The sequence below is a fragment of the Anopheles coluzzii genome, chromosome 2 (assembly GCF_943734685.1).
Source record: "Anopheles coluzzii chromosome 2, AcolN3, whole genome shotgun sequence".
Taxonomy (NCBI): domain Eukaryota; kingdom Metazoa; phylum Arthropoda; class Insecta; order Diptera; family Culicidae; genus Anopheles; species Anopheles coluzzii.
Genome location: NC_064670.1, coordinates 74794081 through 74811500, shown reverse-complemented (window position 1 = coordinate 74811500; position 17420 = coordinate 74794081).

Below are 17420 nucleotides of genomic sequence, written 5' to 3'. Positions count from 1 at the left end.
CATTAATTATTTGATTATTATAGCACGGTACCGAGCACAAATTGCGTATGTCGAGTTTCACACGTACGTGCGGATTCCTATGGAAAGAATAGTTTACACTGCCGGCTTCGAGGGTTGAAATGTATCGCCACAGAATTTTGCATTAAATGTTTTTTGTTGTTAAACAGGTACTGTTACACGCAAATTTAATGCAAAATTTATTAGTTTATTTTAGCAATAAAATTCATTATCTGATATACGCTATAGTACGGTACCGAGCACAAATTGCGTATGTCGAGTTTCACACGTACGTGCGGATTCCGATGGAAAGAATAGTTTACACTGCCGGCTTCGAGGGTTGAAATATATCGGCACAGAGGTTCGCCGCATTAATGTTTTAGAGTTTGCCTCTAAAACTAATTTAACCGTTTTATACGATTCTTACTGAATTTAACACAGAGTTTTTAGATTCAGAATAAATTTTTTGAATTGAATCAAACCGGAGGTTCGTTTTTAATTTTACTTTCGTACTTCGAATTTTTGTTCAGTGCAAAATGCTATGCTGGTCAAACTCGCCTCGTGGCCCACTGTGAAGCTGTCAAGCTGTCTTGTTGTCATAAAACACGAGGCGTCTTTTTGTGAAGGTTTGGTTTAATATTTTTGTAATAATAATTAAAAATGATTATTAATTCGTGTTTTATTTTATATTCTTCCATACAGGTAGCTCGCAACAAACGATCGACAGCACGGTTCGTGTACGTGTACGTGTGGATTGCTGGAAGGTTGCTGGTAGCTGGTAGGTTTTAGCCGGTCTCGTAGTACAGTCGTCAACTCGTACGACTTAACAACATGCCCGTCATGGGTTCAATCCCCAAATAGACCGCGCCGCCATACGTAGGACTGACTATCCTGCTATGGGGGGGAATCAATCAGTCACTGAAAGCCAAGCCCACAAGTGGGTACAGGCAGGCCTTGACCGACATCGGTTGTTGAGCCAAAGAAGAAGAAATTTTCGCTGCATCTACCGGCACCAATCCTTCCCAAATGAAATTTGCATTCGTTCTGGCAATGAGTTTCGAACGTTCACAACACAGCGCGAGAGTGAAGAACACAAACTAAATGGCACTATGTACAAGTGTTGATCATATGGTCATGATAAAGTATAATGGAATTTATTTTACTTCAAATGAATTGATTTTATTCTGATTTAAATTTCAACTATTGTTATCAACCTAGTTGTTAACGTTTAAAATTTTGATGAAGTGAAAACATCATTACCAGATAAATGAAACAAAAATCGACGCATTTTGACCATATCGAATTATGACCGTCTTTACACATAGTGTCATCTCTTGCGCGAGTGTGTCGCATGATTCCTTCAAAACTAGGGCCAGGGGAGGCGAGAGAGCATTAAAATGAGTTAGTTAGTTTGCCAAGCGGGTTTAATGTGGCAGATTTTGGTACAAAGGTTGGCAAATGCCTTAAAAATGCGTTTTGGTGAACATTGATTTGTTGATTTGTTTTACATCAATTAAAAGTTCCAAATCCCATACTAATGTGTGAAAAGTTGTGTAAATTTGTCTATAATGTTGATGTAATATGTTTGTTAAATTGTTTGGTATTGTGTTTTGAGAATATTATTTTAATGAATTTTAGTAGCATGAGCAGTTTGTTTCCCAAGAGTGGTTGCTCCGTCTAGAACTAACGAAAGGTATCGAGGCATGGGCCTGTCCTGAACCCAATAAGAAAACATCATCTCTTGAAATACTTCTCTATTTTGACATGATGTTATGATCGCCGACCGTCTGCACCTCATCAATTTAGGATTAATGTGAAATTTTTAACACACCTATATGTTTGGCTTGTTTGGAGCTGAGCAGTGGTCGTCCGAAGATATTTTTGGCACTATGCTAGTCTTGTTATCCTAAAAGATCGAATAACCCCTAAAGCATACAACCACTTTTTGAAGTAAAAGCCGGAAGACGCCATTCCCGGGCAACGAGGAAGGAAGAAGGGACTTTCGTTGGCGATCAGGCCCTGTGCCCATTATGACACAGGGTTTTACAAGTCAGAATCGAATGTCAACAAACTAGTTTGATTTACTCACGGTCAACTTTCACTCGCAAACATTGTTGTTTTCACTGCACTGCAGCTATTTTTGCCAGCGCAAAATGATTTTTCACGACGTCATATTTTATTTTAACGAGGGAGCCTGCAAAAGTTTTTACACCGGGCGGACGATTCTTTCTCCACTTCGACAAGTCCGAAGGGTGACCAGAGTTTTCTTTTTTCTCTCCTTAATTTTGTTCCAGAAATCTTTACTTTTTGTGAATATGCAAATAATAGATCGAACTTCTGGTCACTCTGCTGTTCAAGTCTCCGACGTATACATCATAGGGTTAACGGATTGTACCATACATTTGCAATGTAATCTTAATCGAACAACAGGTGGTAAACGTTTTTTTTTTATTTTTCTGTTGTGTTGTTGATCACGAAATATACAAACCCACTGATTTTCGGCGGACACAACGCAAAGAGTAAAACACGCTCATTTCCATTTAAAAAAAAACTATAAATTTGCTGACGTACATAGGAATTTGTTTTATTTGCGCTACAGGTATTGCCTTTTATTTCCTTTCTGTAATCTATTAGAACTTTTGTAGCTTAACAGTTTGAAAGTGTACCATGAGCTGCATTAGTGCTGTTTCAACGCTTTGTTAGTTGTGGTTATGAAAAACATATTTTATTTTAGTTTTTAGAAATGGCAGACGTTATCGACAATCCGATTAATGCAGAACCTTTATCGAACGAGGAAGTAATTGAAACAGCTCCACAAAATCGGCGCAAGAATAACACTACTAGCAAAGCTGACCGCGAACGAATACTAGCCGCGCATGAAAATGGTGCAGATACGACGATGATCTCGAAAACATTAGGCATAAAACGAGGTACGGTTTATGCAATCCTGAAAAAATATTGGAAAACTGGAGACATCGAGGCTTATGTACCTAAGTGTACCAAAATTATAAAAACCCCCGAGCACCCCTGCTTATAATTAGAATTTTAATATAAAATTTATATCATCATCCTCTCAAGAATAATGGAGTTTTTTCCCAGGGAGCCACAAACATATTGTTGCTTCGAACTCGTGAGAAATTTCTTTTGTCTCAATCAAACATAATTTACTTATGAAATAAGCTCAAAGCGAATTTAAAAATGAATTGTGATACGACCTGGCCTAACCGTGGATTGTGGAAAATAAATGAACTTAAAAGAACTTAAAAATTGCACATTTTCTTTCCGATCTTTAATTCTACAACTAGACAATCCGTTACGATTTCCATTTCAAATCACATTACAACTTTTATTCGGGAAATTTATTTATAAAAAGAGAGCTGATACATATTAATAGGAAAAAAATAGGTTTTTTATTTCAAGCCATTATTATACTAAAAAAAAGCTTTGCTAGAGTGCCTTCTAGATACATGGACATTGTCCAAATATGACGAAACTTTCTTAGCCGCGTTAGAGAGAAAGATGCTTAGAAGGATGTTTGGCCAAGTATGTGTGGAGTGGCAAAGGAAGAGCTGATACAACAACAAGCTGTACGAGAAGTACGGCGATCTCACTGTCGCGTGTCGTATCATACTAGCCAGGTGGGCTGGCCATATTGTACACAAGGAAACGGATGACCCAGCCCGTAAGATTTAGGCTATTAACTTTAACATAGAAGACGATGTAGACCCGGTTAAGGGAAAGGAGCTTAAGCCAAACGAAATGTTGGCCGCTTCTTTGCGATTTCTAGCTGAAGGCAGCTATCAAACTGGAACAAGAAATTATTACAAAGTAGCTATTGCCCAGCCTACTTTCTCGGTAGCCTTTGAAATGTGCTTGAACATAATCGAAGATACTCTTGAGAACAAATGGATCTCTTTAGCGATGGAATCAAATGAGCAACAAGATGCACGACGATACTTTTTCTCCAAAAGTAGTATCGCTGGTGTTGTGATGTGTGTTGATGGAACACACATAAAAATTATTGCATCAGTGGACGATTACGTTCAGCATTTTAACCGGAAGGGCTATTAAAGCCTAAACGCGATGATTGTAAGTAAAGCTTTCAGTTTTTTTTGTCTTATGTTGTGTACTTCAATATTATTTTTCTTCGTACCGGTAGATTTGCAACCATCTCATAAAAATTCGTTATGTGAATGCCAGATTCGGAGGAGCCAATTACGATTCATATACATTTATATATCTTGAGAGATTCATGAACCTTTGGATATTCCTGAATATTTAGAGAATCATGAATCTTTGAAGATTCGACTCGAAATTCGAATCACTCATCACTGAAGATTCATATGAATGAATCTCAATGAAACATTCATGAAACCCAAAAACTACATCAAATAGCTCTCACTCTAGCGGGGCGGAGTAATCATCGCATGAGCTTCGCATCTGCTGTCCCGGACTCTCACTACCATGCGCATTAACCACAAGAAACAGAATACACGAACATCAACCTGAAGCTACCAGCGGACTGGCGCACTCCACTAGTCTATTACGCATGATGAGTGTTGTGGAGACGGACAGCGTAGCGCAACATTGTGACTCTGGGTTGCTCGCACGTCACCCGCGCTGTCTGTCGAGGGCAACTGTGTGACGGAGCGAAAGGGCCGCGCCATCGCGGCTAGGACACGACGGCCGTTCACCCGCCCATTCGGTTCTCGGGTCATCAACAAGTGCGGTTACCGTTACGCGGCTGCGCCGGGGTTTTACTGTTCAACGAATATTTAATGTGTTAGTAATGAAGTTTGCTTGTTTGTTTGTAACTATTTAGTTGTGCGTAATTCAGTGTGTAACTAAAATAAGTGAACGGACATCCGAACACAACAATGAGGATCAATTCTCCCAGTGCAGCGATATTGGCAGCGATCGTTCATGCAGAACGAGTCCTCCGAGCACAAGTCGACGGTTACGGTTCAGGGTGAAGTTATATCACGACATCATCCTTACCTTCTAACTATCACGTCATCTGTGGAAGGGTTCAATTTCATGTGAGCGCCGTACGTCCCCGCTACGAACGGATTCAATAATACCATCCTCTACGTCTGTCCCAGCGTGGAGAAATTTGCGGAGCAGATCGATCAGATAAGCCAGGCAGTGCAACTCGAGGCAATGTAGGAGCAAGAGAGGTAGTAGGCGAGCAGCAGGCAGACATATACAAGCCAGGAACACCATGTCTTGCTCGGTATAGTGGTGACGGATTGTACTACCGGGGAATCGTGGAAGAGGTGGACGAAGTACATGATACTGTGCGTGTCGTCTACGTTGCCTTCCTTAAGAAGGACCTCTGCACAACGTATGTGTGCGACTGGCGGGCGTTCGGCCGAATGCACAACTACCCATTTCAGAGGTTTACCGACGGCTGGAGCAGCAACTTTATCGAGCGTCGTTTTACGTGCGAAATATCCATCGCTCTGACATGGAGAAAGGTAAGACACTAGAGGTAGAGCTGTACACGGCGAGCAACTGCAAAACGCTTGTCTACCAGAAACTGATAGATGAGGAATACTTGGTTGCTGTTGCCAATAATGATGGGCAAAACAACACAATTTAGGAGCAGACTCTGACCGGCTCCTTACCCAGCTTCGCCTTAGCGACTCCGTACCACCGGCTCCACCAGTCCAGGGCCGGCTAAGGAGTTACTGTTGTGCTTCAAAAAGCTAGTTGCCTAGATGCCAAGAAGTAAATAATTTGCGACCTATGGACAACACTAAGTCCAAGGATTTTCAAGGCTCCAACCTTCAATCTATCCTCAACTCTCTGTCCTGTTGGTGCTATTTCCTTAACTCCTTCCAACTATCCCGTGTTAATGTGATACGCGACCTGGGAGTGATCCTTGAATCAAAACTCTCCTTCTCGTCACAATACGAGCATATCATTTCTAGTGCGTTTAAGGTGCTTGGGCTTATCCGCAGATTTACCAACCTAATAACTGACCCAAAATGTTTAAAGGGATTATTCTGCGCCCTAGTGTGCCCGATTCTTGAATATGGCTGTGTTGTCGGGAACCATTTTGCCCAAGTCTAGACGGCAAAAATTGAACGAGTTCAGCGCTGCTCCACCAGAATCGTCTTCAGGCGATTCCTTGGTAGCACTGCCCAGTTGCCTACTTATGTAGTAAGATGTCGTATGCTGGTCCTAAAATCGCTTGAAAGCAGATGTGATCACGGTCAGGCTATTTTTATCGCAAGACTCCTCAGTGAAAGGGATGTGGTTTTCCTCCTGGCCCGCATTCGCTATTGGACGTATTCACTTCCGTATTCACTGGAAGATGACGATCGTATTGACGCTTCGTGTTAACATGTGCAATAAACGGTTGTTTTGAGTCCATCCCGCTGCGCAAAGCGATCGAAAACTTCTCAGACTCAAACTGCAAAGATATTTCACAGCCCATGACTGTGAAATATTCAAAATTCAAAATTGTTGCAAATTTATAAATGAAATATTTCGAAATTTTCAGCGCTGAAATTTTTGGACTGATATATTTCTTCGATCGAAATCCAAGCGTTTTCCCTGACATTTCTGCTCGCTTTTTGATCGCTCCCCCTGTGCAAAGCGACGGAAGAAATCATTCCCTTTCGCGCATTTTCTCAGGCCTTCTTTTTCCCTCCTACGGCAAATTTGACGAGCAGCGTTTCGAGCTACCCGTCCCTGGCTCCGCTTCCTACCCCTTGCCTGAGCGCGCTGTCGAAGGTTTGGATGTGTTGGTACGTCAGACGGCCAATCGCTGTCAGCCGTCGTCCGTGCTTTTTCCCTCCATAGCGCTATCTCTTTCACGCGTGTGGTCAATGCTCGCGAGCTGTTGTGGCGCTTAAAAAAACCGTTAACAAAAATTGCGGCGCTGCATTTGATTTTCCACAAATCAAACCAAAAAAGCGCAATGAGTTCAATCGCTGCAATGTTAAAATAACTAACGAATCGCTAGCTCACGCTGGAGGGTTTGCTATGCAACGCGCAGAACCCTAATTCCAAGTAGCGCACGCAACACAGGTGGCCATGGCCGTGCATAGGAAAGCTTAATCCTAATTGCATAAAGCATAACTTTATGTGACACTATGCTTTTCCTTTCGTATGTCGTAGATTACATAGATAGGCTGAGCCGTCTGCGCAAGGGTGTGAGTGTGCGTGTGTGTGCAACACTGTCGCCAAATGTGTATTCTTCCGGAATGTTTTGATCCATCGGTCAAAGAAAAGGAAGGTGTTCATGACGGTGTTTTTTTTTTATTGTGGAGCTGCATCCTTCCCCCTGCCTGCAGCGTATGCATCGGGCAGGATACGGTGTGGCAGTATGCAAGTTGCCCGCTGGATAGGAGCGGGTCCGCGGCACCGCCATCATTCCGGACATCTTAACAGCATGCCCGTCGTGGGTTCTAACCGCGTATGAACCGTCCGCCGTAGCAAGGGGTGACTATCCGGCTACGAGGTACTCAAGTCCTGAAAAGGCCGGCATGATCGCGTAGGCCATTACGCCAATAATAATAATAATAAGAAGAGGAATAACATAGCATAACAGCCAACACCCGGAGAAGAGATTGGCTTATCTTTGTTGCTGCCGTGTTACCGCTGTGACGCGACAAATGCACGGAATGCAATCGATGAAAACATTAACCTACCGATCCGAACCCATTTCCAAGGCGGTGCCGGTCGCTCGGCGTCATGATATCGACTCCAAGCCAACAAGCCGCCAGATTCTGGACGGACAGGTGCAGCACCATACGCGTACCGTAATAAACAAATCCAGAATCCTCTTTTGTATGGATCCAATTCAAAATGTTGTTTCCACTTGCATCCGCTAGCGGAATTGGAAAGAAATGTGCTGCATATCACACGCACGTTTGCTTCGATCGTGTGTCTTTTTAATACCCCCAACAGCAGAACCGGTCGAAAAGATGGTGGTGCCAAGTAAATGGTTGTATTGTCTCGTAGGTAGCGGTGATCGATCGGGCGGCGTGCGGTGCGTTTTCTAAGAATGCATGGAGTGTGTAGACGCAGCCGGTGACAATGCACGCATTAGAATCAAACAGTTTTGGGGTTCCCGCACGCACACACACACACACGCGCACGCACGAACGCATGCACGCATGCACGAGTGCACGTACGCGCGCACGCGAGCACGCACCCACGAAAGCGCGCAGGCGAGCACACACCCCCCTTCAACCCCCCTCCACCCCCCCCCTCCCGCATGATCGATTACGGCTACCTTATCAGAAGAAAGGCTGGTTTCCTACCCATCTTCAACAGTACGTATCCTAGTCTCGAAGGGGAGTACTGTAGCAGCCCACTGTGCAGTTCGCGTGGTTCGTACGCAGAGTACGAGCTGTCATCAAGAGAGCTGTCAGAATTCCTTGGCGTAAACGACCATTCTGTTTGGCGCCCATTTTTATTTATTGAAGATAATTGCGTGGCGCGCGCAGGGGCCTTTGCAATATTAAAATAAAGTAATACTTAAAATAACCTTACTTGCTATATATTTGAAAACAGACATGAACATTTAAACGTGGCAACTGTAGTGTTGAAGTCAAAAAAGCAGTAGAACTTATTGAAAGCTTTACACATTGAAATAATTGGATCATGAGCTCCTCTGGAAGTACGGGCCCGGTCTATTTTGATCAGAAAATTTCGAGGACGAAGTGCGTGGTCAGGGGCGTACAAATTTATTTTAAGAAGAAGCTCGGGAGCATCAATTTCGCCTTTTATTAGTTTTGCTACATTTTGAGAGCAGACCGATTTGGAAAAGTAAAAATAAATAAAATTGAACTAAACGCTAAAGTGGTGACCCCGACGTGATCCGTCAATATTTTTCACAAATACGAACTAATACAAACAATGGAGAACGAGAACGCAGCTGTACCGTGTGCTCAGCATGTTTATGCTGGTGAAGGTGTAGCATCATCATCATCATCATCCGCGGCTGTTGCAGCAATTGCTACCCTGCGTCTTAACCCACCAGTTATGGCCGACACCAACATTGACGCATATTTTATGTCCCTCGAGTTTTGGTTTGCTGCATCTGGAATCACCGCCCAACATGACTCTCAACGGCACAATATCGTCATGGCTCAGGTTCCCCCGCAGAAACTTGGTGAACTTCGCACAATTGTCGAGAATACTCCAACTAGTGGAAAATACGCATATATCAAATCAAAGCTGACGGAACATTTCGCTGACAGCCAGCAGCGGCGTTTGCATCGTGTGTTGTCTGAAATGCCCCTTGGAGATTTAAAGCCTAGCCATCTTTTTAACGAGATGAAGCGAGTTGCCGGCGATTCTCTAGGGGACACCTTGCTGCTAGACTTATGGGCAGCTCGACTTCCTGCTCACGCCCAAGCAGCAGTAATCGCTTCGCGTGGTGATGCCGCTGACAAGACGACTATAGCTGATGCTATTGTCGAATCTATGAGCCTGCGAAATATTAGCTCTATCGGTCAGGAAACAACTACAACTGCTCTCAATGTAACATCGAGTGACCAACAGATTCAGGATCTTAAATTGGCAATCGACGCATTATCGAAACGACTCGACAAGATCCATCCTAATAACCCCCAAGGTCGATCCCGTTCTCGCGCACGTAGTACGGATGCTGATCCCGCTAGAGACACATCAAATGGGCCATGCTGGTATCATCGTACTTACGGAAGTAATGCTAGAGTATGTCGCGCACCTTGCTCTGTAGGTAATTGGCCTTCTTCCAGCCAGCAATGACGCCACTCTGCTGATGCTGTGGAGGAAAATGGCGAACTTTCCTCGGCAGCCACAATCTGTCGACTGAAAATTGCCGATTGTTCTACTAATATGCAATTTCTTATCGATACTGGAGCGGATGTTTCCGTCGTTCCAAAAGGATTAAAATCAGCCAGAGTAAAGCCTTCGTCCATCCAATTGTTCGTCGCTAATAGAACTGCTATTGAAGTATACGGTGAAGTGTTACTGAAAGTAAACCTCGGCCTTCGTCGTGAATTTGTGTGGTCGTTTCTCATTGCTGATGTCTCAACGGGTATCATCGGAGCAGATTTTTTACGGAAGTTTGATCTTCTTATTGACTTAAAACGTGACCGCCTCATAGACAACACTACCAATTTAGAGTCACGTGGTTTTCTTACCAGGGATATTGACATTTCGGTGAAAACTTTTTCCGCAGCGTCGCCATTTGTAGATCTACTAACTGAATTTCCACAAATAACACACCTCGCCCCTATGGGTACAACAACTAAGTCTTCTGTTATGCATAGAATTGAAACGACTGGCCAACCTGTATATGCTAGACCTCGAAGACTTTCGCCAGAAAAATTCGAAGCAGCCCGTAACGAATTCGAACTTTTTATGAAATTGGGAATATGTCGTCCATCAAGCAGCAATTGGGCTAGCCCTCTCCACATGGTCAAGAAAGCAGATGGAACATGGCGACCATGTGGAGACTATCGTGCTCTTAATGCTCAAACTGTTCCGGACCGATATCCGTTGCCGTATCTCCAGGATTTTACATCAATGTTACAAGGTAAATGCATATTTTCTAAAATTGATCTACAAAAAGCATTTCATCAAGTTCCTATACATCCGGATGATATTCCGAAAACAGCTATTACGACGCCGTTCGGAATGTACGAATTTTTATTCATGACGTTCGGTTTGCGTAACGCGGCTCAAACCTTTCAGCGATTGATACATGAAGTTGTGCGTGGCTTAGAGTTTGTGTTCCCTGATGTCGACGACCTTTTTGTAGCGTCCAATTCTCCCGATGAACATAAACAACATCTGAGACAGTTGTTTGAGAGACTAAATGAACACAACCTGACCATTAATGTAGCTAAATGTGAATTTGGTCGCGATAAGCTCAATTTTTGGGGTCACGCTGTGTCTGCTGAAGGAATTCGCCCATTACCTGATCGTGTACTAGCCATCCAAAACTTTAACCTTCCGTCGACAGTAAAGGAACTTAAACGATTCCTGGCAATAATCAATTTTTATCGAAGGTTCATTCCTCATGCCATCGAAGCTCAAATTCCATTATTGAACATGATCCCGGGAAATAAACGAAACGACTGCTCTCCTTTGTCCTGGACTGACAACACTCTTGCAGCTTTCGATCAATGTAAACAACAACTCGCACAAGCCACCTTATTATCTCATCCTGCTAAATCTGCTGAGCTTTCTCTTTGGGTTGATGTCTCAGACATTGCCGCTGGTGCTGTATTACATCAAATTGTGGAGGGAAACGTTCAACCCCTGGGATTCTTTTCCAAAAAAATTGATAAAGCGCAGCTGCGGTATAGTACTTACGATCGAGAATTATCAGCAATATATTTGGCAGTGCGTCACTTTAAGTATATGCTGGAAGGGCGCAGCTGTCATATTTACACTGATCATAAACCCATTATATATGCATTTCGCCAAAAACTCGACAAAGCTTCTGATCGGCAAGCCCGTCAACTAGATTTCATAGGCCAAATAACTACTGACATACGCCACATAAATGGTACAGAAAATATCGTCGCCGATCTGCTGTCTCGCATATCAGCATACACACATTGCCTTCGATGGATTTTGTTGCGCTGGCTAATGATCAAAAAAATGACGAGGAACTCCGCAAGATATTGCAAGGTACAACTGAATCGTCGCTGCAATTAAAATTAATTGAGATTCCAGGCAGCAACACACAATTATATTGCGATTGCTCTACTAATCGTATTCGGCCGTGTGTCACACCATCATTTCGAAATATTGCGCTGCGAGCGGTACATAATTTATCGCATCCTGGGACACGAAGCACAGCCAAATTGATGACCGAAAGATTCGTTTGGCCAAATATTCGAAAAGATAGCATTGCCTTTGCGAGAAGTTGTATACAATGCCAACGTTCAAAAATATCAAGGCATACTCAATCACCATTATCCCAATACCCTTCTCCAGACGATCGATTTTCCCATATTAACATCGACATAGTCGGTCCTTTTCCAATCAGCAGAGGAAATAGGTACTGCTTGGCTATAATCGATAGATTTACTCGATGGCTAGAGGCTTTACCTATTCCGGACATGACTGCTTCTACAATAGCTGATGCTCTAGTTTCGGGATGGATTGCGCGTTTTGGCGTACCCAAATATATTAGTTCTGATCAAGGTAGACAATTTGAGTCATCACTCTTCTTGGAATTAAACCGCCTGTTAGGTTCAACTCACCTGCGTACAACTGCATACCATCCTCAAAGCAATGGAATCATCGAAAGATTCCATAGAACATTCAAAGCAGCTCTTCTCTGCCACGATAATGAACACTGGTGTGAAAATCTCGCAGTGATACTACTTGGCTTAAGAACAACATACAAAGAAGATATTAAAGCATAACCAGCTGAGATGGTTTATGGTACCACACTTCGTATCCCCTCTGAATTTTTCAACGATATTGGCAAAACAACAAATGAAGCTGAGTTTGTAGCTAATTTACGAAATGCCATGCGATCATTACGCCCCAGACAAACCTCATGGCATGGTTCTCGGAATATTTTTATTCCCACCGAACTAAAATCATGTAAATTAGTCTTTATTTGCAATGATTCCATACGACCAACACTTTCACCACCGTACGAAGGGCCTTATGAGGTTATGGATCGAACAGAAAAAATATTCAAGGTCAAAGTGAAAGGTCGTACAGTATCTATATCAATAGACCGCCTCAAACCAGCCCACATCCTACAAGAATCTTCTGCAAGTGTTCCTGCTCCACCTACCAGTTCTTCTGAGTTACCACCGACTAGGACCACTCGTTCAGGCCAAAGAGTGTTGTTTCCTACCCATCTTCAACAGTACGTATCCTAGTCTCGAAGGGGAGTACTGTAGCAGCCCACTGTGCAGTTCGCGTGGTTCGTACGCAGAGTACGAGCTGTCATCAAGAGAGCTGTCAGAATTCCTTGGCGTAAACGACCATTCTGTTTGGCGCCCATTTTGAGAGCAGACCGATTTGGAAAAGTAAAAATAAAGAAAATTGAACTAAACGCTAAACCACTTTACACCGTGCTACATGATGCTTAGAAGGTCGTTGAAGCATCTAACATGTTCAAATTAAAAAAACATATTAGATTAGTGTTAGACGTAGGCTTCTTCACCCTCAATTGGCAGGGGCATCGAATGGTCTCATCAGCAGCGGCACGAAATAAAATAAACCATCAATACACCGATAACACTTTAAATCCCAAAATGAACCAGCTTCTCTCGCATCGTCAAGGTCACACACAATAAATAAATGCTATACCCACCAAATACAATACACAACCGCAATTTACATATATACCAACGCATACACACAATCAGCTGACGGCGAAAGGCACGGGCTGAAGCGCAAGTAAGGCAAGGCAGGGAGAGGAAAGGGAGTGAGAGGAAGAGGAGGAAGGAATAGGCGCCAATATTTTTTGAATTTTTCGGCCATTTTTTTGCTCCGCCGTCTGAAATAGTTCATCCATTCCTTCAACAGATGGCGCTCGTTCCGCACCTAAAAACTGCAATAAATATGCTGGCTATCGTCCCGCTGCGCAAAGCGATCGAAAACTTCTCAAACTCAAACTGCAAACATATTTCACAGCGCATGGCTGTGAAATATTTCGCATTCAAAATTGTTGCAAATTTATAAATGAAATATTTTGAAATTTTCAGCGCTGAAATTTTTGGATTGATATATTTCTTCGATCGGAATACAAGCGTTTTCCCTGACATTTCTGCTCGCTTTTTCGATCGCTTTTGGCGGAAAGCGATCGAAAATCCGAGCTACAGAACTGCTCGATTTTGTCGTGCGGGGTAGCCCGCTGCGCAAAGCGATCGAAAACTTCTCAAACTCAAACTGCAAACATATCCCGCACGACAAAATCGTGCAGTTCTGTAGCTCGGATTTTCGATCGCTTTCCGCCAAAAGCGATCGAAAAAGCGAGCAGAAATGTCAGGGAAAACGCTTGTATTCCGATCGAAGAAATATATCAATCCAAAAATTTCAGCGCTGAAAATTTCAAAATATTTCATTTATAAATTTGCAACAATTTTGAATGCGAAATATTTCACAGCCATGCGCTGTGAAATATGTTTGCAGTTTGAGTTTGAGAAGTTTTCGATCGCTTTGCGCAGCGGGATTTCACAGCCCATGGCTGTGAAATATTTCGCATTCAAAATTGTTGCAAATTTATAAATGAAATATTGCGAAATTTTCAGCGCTGAAATTTTTGGATTGATATCCACGCAAACAATGAGACCCCAAATTTTGAGTGATTCAGGCCGAGGGGTATGAGGAAGCTTGAAGAAGCACGGAGAAGCGCGCTGCGATGAGAGTTCGCATTCTGTTTTACACGCGCGCTTCACTAACACCAATACAAATACCGTGCTTTGACGAGCCGTCTGTGAATGTGTGTGTGTCTTCTTTCAGCGAGCTCAACTTGGAGCTGCTCGTCACATCGTGTTGTCTCGCTTACACTACAGCATCGAACCATCGCTCCGTATGTCCCCCCCTCCTACGCGTGCAAAACCACCAGTACAGCGCGACGCTTTGCCGGAGATGGTTGTGCGTGTTTTGTTCAAAGTCCCGCGCGCAGTGTTTGTGCATTGATGCGCATTTCGTTATAAGTCTCGTGCGCCGGTGTGTTTTGGTGAAGTGTGCAGTGAATAAACAGTGTGCACAGACGCACATGCAGTGCGTGGATCCACAGGTAAGAATTTGCTGAACAGAGTCAACGCAGATTGTCGACAAGTTTCCCGCAGCCTGGCTCGACCCGGTATGACGTCATTGGATTCTAAATGTGTACTTTAGTGTGTACTTTATGTTTCAAAAAAGTGTTTAATGTAATAAAAAATGACAGTGTTTGTGTTTAGTTTTAAGATAAGTGCATGAAAGAAAACGAAAAACGAAAGAAACAACTATCTTTACATGTGTTGGTAGCATGGCTCGAAAGAACACAAACACATTGAGAACTGCAGAGCGCACCGTGCGTTACGGGTGGGGAGGGGGAGGGCTCGCGCGAGGGTGTAACTCATTCGTCGAAGAGACACTGGCTGGTATTATTGAATCCGTTCGTAGCGGGAACGTACGGCGCTCACATGAAATTCTAGGGATGGCAACACATCTCATGAGCCCGGCCTTACAACGCCGCGGTGAATAACTGTAGCAACCATCTAGTACGTTAGGAAAATGAGTGTCGGGACGTACGCCGCCGCTACGAACGGATTCAATAATACCAGCCACTGTATTTCGACAGCGTCACTCAAATCACTCAAAAAATACACTCATTTTGCCGGACGGGATATTTCTTCGATCGGAATCCAAGCGTTTTCCCTGACATTTCTGCTCGCTTTTTCGATCGCTTTTGGCGGAAAGCGATCGAAAATCCGAGCTACAAAACTGCTCGATTTTGTCGTACGGGAGTTTTGGCTGAAGTCTAGCGTGTTTTATTGCGTATTTTTTGACACAAAACGACGCAAAAAACTACGCAGAAAACTGCTCGAATTTGCGCAGCGGGGCTTTTAGCGGCCCGCAGGGTGTGAGTGCGTGCTTGCGCGAGCGTGCTTTCGTGGGTGTGTGCTGGCGTGCGCGCTTTCGGGCTCGCGGGCGCGCGTACGTGCGTGTGTGTGTGCGTGCTGGCGTGCGCGCGTTCATGCATGTGCGCGCGCGCGTGCGCGCGTGTGTGTGTGTGTGTGTGTGTGTGTGTGTGTGTGTGTGTGTGAGTTTGCGCGCGTGTTTGTGTGTGAGTTTGCGCGCGCGTGTTTGTGCGTTTGTGTGTGTGCGTGCGTTTGGAAACCCCAAAACTATTTGATTCTGATGCGTACATTTTCTTCCGCTGCGGCTACAAAGTCCACGCATTTTCGATCTCGCTACCTGAGAGACAACACAACCATTGGCATTGGCATCTTTGCGATCGGCTCTGCTGTTGGGGGTATCAAAAAGACACACGATCTAAGCAAACGTGCGTGTGATATGTAACACATTTCTTTCCAATTAAGCTAGCGGACGCAAGTGGAAACAACATTTTGAATTGAATTCATACAAAAGACGATTCTGGATTTGTTTATTACGGTACGCGTATGGTGCTGCACATGTCCGTCCAGAATCTGGTGGCTTGTTGGTTTGGAGTAGTTATCATGACGCTGATTGACCGGCAATGCCTTGGAATGGGTTCGGATCGGTAGGTTCATGTTTTGGTCGAGTGCATTCCGTGCATTTGTCGCGTCACAGCGGTAGACCCGGCAGCAACAAAGTCAAGACAAACTCTTACCCGTGTGTGGACTGCTATGCTAAGTTCTTTTTATTATTATTATTATTATTATTAGCGTAATAGCCTACGCGATCATGCCGGCCTTTTCAGGACTTGAGTACCACGTAGCCGGAGCCGGTGACTAACCCTTTGCTACGGCGGACGGTTCATACGCGATTAGAACCCACGACGGGCATGCAGATGTGCGGAATGATGGCGGTGCCGCGGGCCCGCTCCTATCCAGTGTGCAACTTGCATACTGCCACACTGTCTCCTGCCCGGTGCATACGCAGCAGGGGGGAAGGATACACCTCCACAATAAAAAAAAACACCGTCATTAACCAGCGGTGGATCTAACGGTAGGCGGACTAGGCGGTCACCGAAGATCTCTAGTCTGTAGTATGCCGTATGTCTAAAAGTGGACAGTTTATTAGCGACAAGGGCCCCCGGAAAGATGGTCGTTAGGGCTCCGTGGCTGGAGAACCATTTGCACCTCCCCTCCCCCCATGGCGGCTACAATTTTAGGGCCTGTGACCGATGATCGTTGGGGTCCCATGGCCACCTTCCTTCCCGCCGGCAATTTAAAAATACTGTTCATTCTCCCAACAGCTGTGTGCCTCTACCCCTTCCTCCCTGTCATCAGTTACCATTGACAGGGGCCTCAATTCGTCTTTCCGCCTTTCATGAACACCTTCGTTTCTTTGACCGCTGGATCATAACATTTCGGAAAAAACACATATGGCGACAGTTTTGCACACACACGCACGCTCATACGCTTGCGCAGACGGCACAGCATATCTGTGTAATCTACAACATACGAAAGCAAAAGCTTAGTGTAACAAAGTTATGTTTAATGCTTAACACGTTCAGATCAATGGCAGGTCCCAGGAACTGCCAGTGAACTTTCCAGCCTGCGTTCTAGGTGCTGGTGGAAAGGAAAGTTGATGAAAATCAGCGCCGGGATGAACGTGTTAATGCGAATTAGGGTTCAGCGCGTTGCACAGCAAACCCTCCAGCGTAAACTAGCGATTCCTTATTCATTTTTATATTGCAGTGTTTGAACTCATTGCGATTTTTTGGTTTGATTTGTGAAAATGCAACTTCATCGCCGCAATGTTTTTTAACGGCATTTTAGGCGCCACAACAGCTCGCGAGC